Below are 5,342 nucleotides of genomic sequence, written 5' to 3' on the forward strand. Positions count from 1 at the left end.
ATAAGTAAAGTTTATAATTCATTTCCCTAATCATATATCACATTTCAAGTGTTCCAAAGCCTCCCATAGCTGGTGGCTACCACATTAGCACAGATATAAGCACACAAATCCTCCCAGAAATAGCTGCTGGACTATGCTGACTTTGAGTCCAAGTCCTTCCTTTCATCAATTAAAAAGTCATCTTGGGAAACGGACTTTGGCCCAGTGGTTAGGGCGTCCGTCTACCACATGGGAGGTCCGCAGTTCAAGCCCCGGGCCTCCTTGACCCGTGTGGAGCTGGCCCATGCGCAGTGCTGATGCACGCAAGGAGTGCCGTGCCACGCAAGGGTGTCCCCCATGTGGGGGAGCCCCACGCGCAAGGAGTGCGCCCATAAGGAGAGCCACCCAGCGCGAAGGAGGAAGCAGCCTGCCGAGGAATGGCACTGCCCACACTTCCCGTGCCGCTGACAACAGAAGCTGACAAAGAAACAAGATGCAGCAAATGGACACAGAGAACAGACAACCGGGGGAGGGGAGGGGAATTAAATAAATTTAAAAAAAAGTCATCTCAAAGAGAACCATCTCTAATAGGTTTCAAATGGTCACATGTTCCACCTCACCTGTCTCATGGCCCTTTCTACAGAAGGAATGGCATACACCAGAGGGCTGGGAAGGGAATTCTAGCTATGCCCCTTGGCCAGATGTTGCAGTTGTGGGGTGCCACAGATATGGGCTGCATTAGCTGTCAGGAGGCACTGGAAGAGATGGATGTGTTGAGCTGCTTAGTTGTCTAATTTTGCTGAACTTAGGACATTTTCTTCACTGTCAGAATTCAAAGTGTGCTGCCATTTGTAAGGAGAAGGAGGAAGTATGTGGTTCCTACTGCTCCCCTGTTAATTTGAGGACCTACTCCTTGCTTTAGCCCAGGAAGCCTCCTTAATTTCAGGCTGACAGGCTTGTTCTTGAAGCTGAGTGAGTGAACATCCTCACCCTCATTTGGTTGTGGTCATTTCTTTGCAGCCTTCTGTCCTATTGATAAATACAGTTTCGAATAAATCAAAATAGAACAAAGAAGTAAAGGAAGATAACGTTTGTGAGGGTATCACATGAAGACCTTTTTTCTTATCTCACCAGATATTGAAATTAAATTAGATAAAGAAGGATTTATATTACCTTTTACAGTTGATGAAGATGGGCCCAAAGGTAAAGAAACTGCTGTTGTTTTTATGTTACAAGGCCTGTTGAGGTGAATAGAAAAGGATCATTTTCTTAAAAAGGTGAGAAAAATAGATGACTCCAGAAATTAAAAGTACATTTCAGGATATGTTTTTTGGAAATTCCTTGTAATATTTTATAAACAGGATCATTAATTAAGCCAAGTACTTTTTCAGTAGACTAAAGAGTAACACATTCATGATTCATGTGAGAGTACTGGCCATTAGGAAAAGCCAAATCTTGAGTAAACTTTGGCCAGAAAAATAATATTTTGGATGGTTATAAAAACTAAGTTCATTTCTCTTTGATTTTTTTTTCAGAGTAGCACTATGCATCAATGGCCCCAAAAGAGTTTGTTTTAACAGCAAAAATTTACTAGGAAAAGAGGCTATTAAACAACGGCAACTACATTCATTTGGTTATCAAGTTGTCCAGGTATGGGTCCATTCCCTCCACCCCCCAAAGTAATCCCTAATTCATACTTGCTTTTTCCAGGGTCCTAAGTAGTCTGCTAGCCCAGTGGACTGAGAATCTTATTAAATTATTGGAATATCTGTTTTAATTTCCTCCTGATGTAAGTGTAAGAATAGACAAGATGACTCACTAAAACCATAATCTTCATCACTCCCTAATACCTAAGACCTTATTGTTTCCTTTGTAAGTTACTTAATAAGGCATTATGATGATGAGCGACTAGAATGTAGATGAGTTTCCCAAGTTCTCTAAGGTATTGGTGCTAGTCTCCTCCCTGGTTTCCTCTCTGGCTTACTCTTGTCCAGTTCATCTTGCACATCCCAGATTAATCTTCTGAAAACCCTCAGCATGCCAGCCTGTGATCAGAAACCTTTTTTCTTTCCTGCTCACACGATACAGTAGAACCTCCTCTGCTTTGACTTTTGGGACCCCCTGAGGCTGCACCTTGTTGCCTGGCTCCAAGCTGGTGGTCTCTTCCTCCCACCTAACCCACTCCATTCTCTCTCACCTTGCTCCTTTGCCCAGGTGCCCCCTCTCCCTCCAGACAGCATCTCCCCGTGACTAAATTCTGTCCACTCAGCAGCACCCCACTCAGGTCTCTTCTTTCCCCACAACCTAAAACCCTGACCTCCTCTGAGGGCTGGAATGCTGATTTTCTTCACACACGCTGCTCTGGTTTGTTGTGTACTTCTAGTATTGATTGTGTCTTTGAGGACAGGAATCATATTTGATACTTCTTTAAATATCCCTCTTATTTAAATATCCCAACAAATATTTATTGAGCTCTTATTATGCGCTAGGCATTGTTCTGGGCTCTGGGAGTACCTGAGTAAGATAGCTGTGACTTTGCCCTCAAGGAGCTTCCATTCTTATGTGTGCACGACTGCTGAGAGCCTCGGTGTTGCTTTAAGACCTCCAGCTGCTGGGGTAATGGGACTCCCCTCCTTGCTGAAGGCAGTCGCCCTTGTTTGTGGATATAATCAGCCATACCTGCAACCAACTGCCTAATGGTCTAAAGCCACCTACAGAATGCCCTCACACTGGCAGGCCAGGGCTTGCATCATCCAATGACTCAGCACCAACTGGACGGTGATTAACCATCGCATGACCCCATCATGCTGTAACTTTTTAGATCTGTTTATCTTTAATTTTTAAGGTTTTTTAAACTTTAGCATAGGTTATTGAAACTCTATGAGTTCTAGAGCTCCAAGTTCACTTTTAAATTTTATGCTTCTTTGCAGAGAAGGAATGGGACAAATAAAAGCAAATGAAAGTTTGACCAGGAGAGAGCTGCAATTGATTGGGATGCCTTCATATACCCAAGTGAATTGCCGCTCACCTGGGGGCCAGGCCAAAAGGATTCTCACATCTCTTGGAAACCTGTGAAGTGGTCTCACTTACAGTTCTTAGAGCAGTTCATGGCTTTGGGTCTGAGCCCCATTCTGGATCATGCTATGCCTCAGAAACCTATCCACAGTCCCTATTCACTACCGAGTCCAAGCCCAGTGTCACTTCTGCCTTCTGTGAGCTCTCTTCCCCTCCCTGCCCCACCCTATGCCCCCCACCCCGCTCACCCCACTCCTCTCCCCATAACAACAACCTCCTCCATCATCATGAGACATTCATTGCATTTGGTGAATACATCTCTGAGCACCACTGCACCTCACGGCCAATGGTCCACACCATAGCCCACACTCTCCTACAGTCCACCCAGTGGGCCATGGGAGGACATACAATATCCAGTAACTGTCCCTGCAGCAACACCCAGGACAACTCCAAGCCACCATGGCCACTTTCTCCACACCAATGCCACATTTTCTTCTATTACTAATCACAATAGTTCATGAATAGAATATCGTTAAGTCCACTCCAATCCATACTCTATTCCTCGATCCTGTGGGCCTTAGAATGTTTGTGTCCATGTGTAAGGAGGTGTAGGATGAGCACAGACTGGCTTGCTGGGTCATACTTCTAGGGGTGCCATAATTCTAGGGTTCCCTACTGCTAGGTGTGCTGTACTTCTAGGGGTGTCATACTTCTAGGGTACTCTACTTGTAGGGGTGCCACTGTAAACGTGTGGTTATTGTTTTTGTTAATTAGCATCAAGGACATGGTACTGAAAAACCTCTGCTTGAGTCAACGACCTGCAGGCAAGAAGCAACGAGAGGGGGCTCGTTGGTCCGGGCCTGAGAACAACCCCTCCCCTGCCTGCCTGTCAACCTGCACTCCCTGCTGCCTTCCCCTTCTGAAAGTTGCACAGCCCTTGTCCTCCCGTTCTGCCACCTGCACATCAATGGGCTCGGCCTCAGGGTCACCACAGATGCTCTTCCCTCTGCCTGGAATGACCGACTGTTCCCCAGATTTCACAAGTCTGGCTCCTCATTATCATTTATGTTTCAAGCCAGTCTTCCTAGAGCCGCCCTGGTTAAAGTATTCCCAAGGCCTGTTTAGTTCCCCTTTTCCTTTTTACTGATACACACACACGTTCGAGGCTTTAGAATTAAGTGAATTTTCGACAAAAGGAACGCGCCTCTTGAACCAACATCTGACTCAAGAAACAGCAGAGCGCTGCGGAACAGCTCAGTTTTGCCAGATACCACTTAGCTGGATTGGATTCGTGCCGCTGCACACCCGCACCTGCCAGTACCGTGAGCGGTGGCCCCTTGTGCTGACCGAGGCGCTGAAAACTAACTCGTTGTACCTTGACACAATGCTGCTGCGGATACAGAGTTAATATAAGAAGGCAATGAATTCCACCTGTGCCTTCCACTACTGTTCCGCAGCTCCTGGAGGGTTTCAGATGCCGCGCTGGGGTGGCCTGCACTTCTCCTGGACAGCCCGCTTGGAACCTTCCGGGAGCGCAAGGGCAAGGGCAAGGGCAAGCCGGCGCAGGCCGCCAGTCCAGCAGATGGCTCCTCGCGTCCCAAGTGGGCCCTCCAGGGACCCGCAAGGAGACGGGAGGGCACAGTCCCATTCCCATCCCGGCAGCGCCCTCCGCCCTGCGCCCCTGGCCCTGCACCCCAGCCCTGCGCCCCCCGCCCAGCTTTGTGACGCGAGGCTGCGGTTTCCGGGCAACTGCGGAACGCGGGCTCCGGGCAGCCAGGAGGCGGACTCGGGCGGGGCCCCTGGCGGGGTGGGACCGATCTGGCCTCGGCGGAAAAGGTGGACGCGGGCGGCCTGGAGCACAAGGAGGAGATCACCGCCGCCACGCTGCGGGGCAAGCCCCGGCCGCCGCCATCTCGGCGCTGACCGCCTTCAGCTACTTCCCGCCACGGTGCCTGGACCCCAAGGAGCCCAGCTACTTCTCCCGCCAGGCCCGGGTGAGGCGGGAGGGGCGGCACCGCGCGGCTGGGGTGAGGCGGGGCTGGGGGCAGGTGTCCCCTGCCAGGGAGGGGCTGGGGCGGGGTTCTGCCACCCGGAGCGGGGACTGGAGACCCAGCGGCACGGCGTGGAAGGGGTCTGGGGGCCAGGCAGGGCTTGGGGGTGGGGCCCGGGCAGGGTGGGGGATGCTCTGTGGGGGTGGGAGCAGGATATCATAGTGGGAAAGGGCTACCGGGAAGGTCGAGTGGCGGGGGGGGGGGGGGGGCGGGGGAGGGAGGAGAGAATATTCACCAGGGAGGAAGACTCAGAAGACTCGATGGGGCGCCCTGGGGTGGAGGGGGCAGGTGCTGCTC

The 5,342-nt window shown here is 50.4% G+C and overlaps 1 long non-coding RNA gene across 1 annotated transcript; it reads right to left on the reverse strand.

Annotated features, from left to right (window-relative positions):
* Window positions 1–613: 613 nt before the first annotated feature.
* LOC131277578 (uncharacterized) lies at window positions 614–4,578 on the reverse strand. The gene is made up of 3 exons (XR_009184724.1): window positions 4,426–4,578; window positions 1,153–1,217; window positions 614–1,008 (listed from the first exon to the last, which is right to left on the reverse strand). It is a non-coding gene; the product is annotated as an uncharacterized lncRNA (long non-coding RNA).
* Between the last annotated feature and the right edge of the window lie 764 nt (window positions 4,579–5,342).

Source organism: Dasypus novemcinctus, unplaced genomic scaffold (genome assembly GCF_030445035.2).
Source record: "Dasypus novemcinctus isolate mDasNov1 unplaced genomic scaffold, mDasNov1.1.hap2 scaffold_159, whole genome shotgun sequence".
In the NCBI taxonomy this organism is placed as follows: domain Eukaryota; kingdom Metazoa; phylum Chordata; class Mammalia; order Cingulata; family Dasypodidae; genus Dasypus; species Dasypus novemcinctus.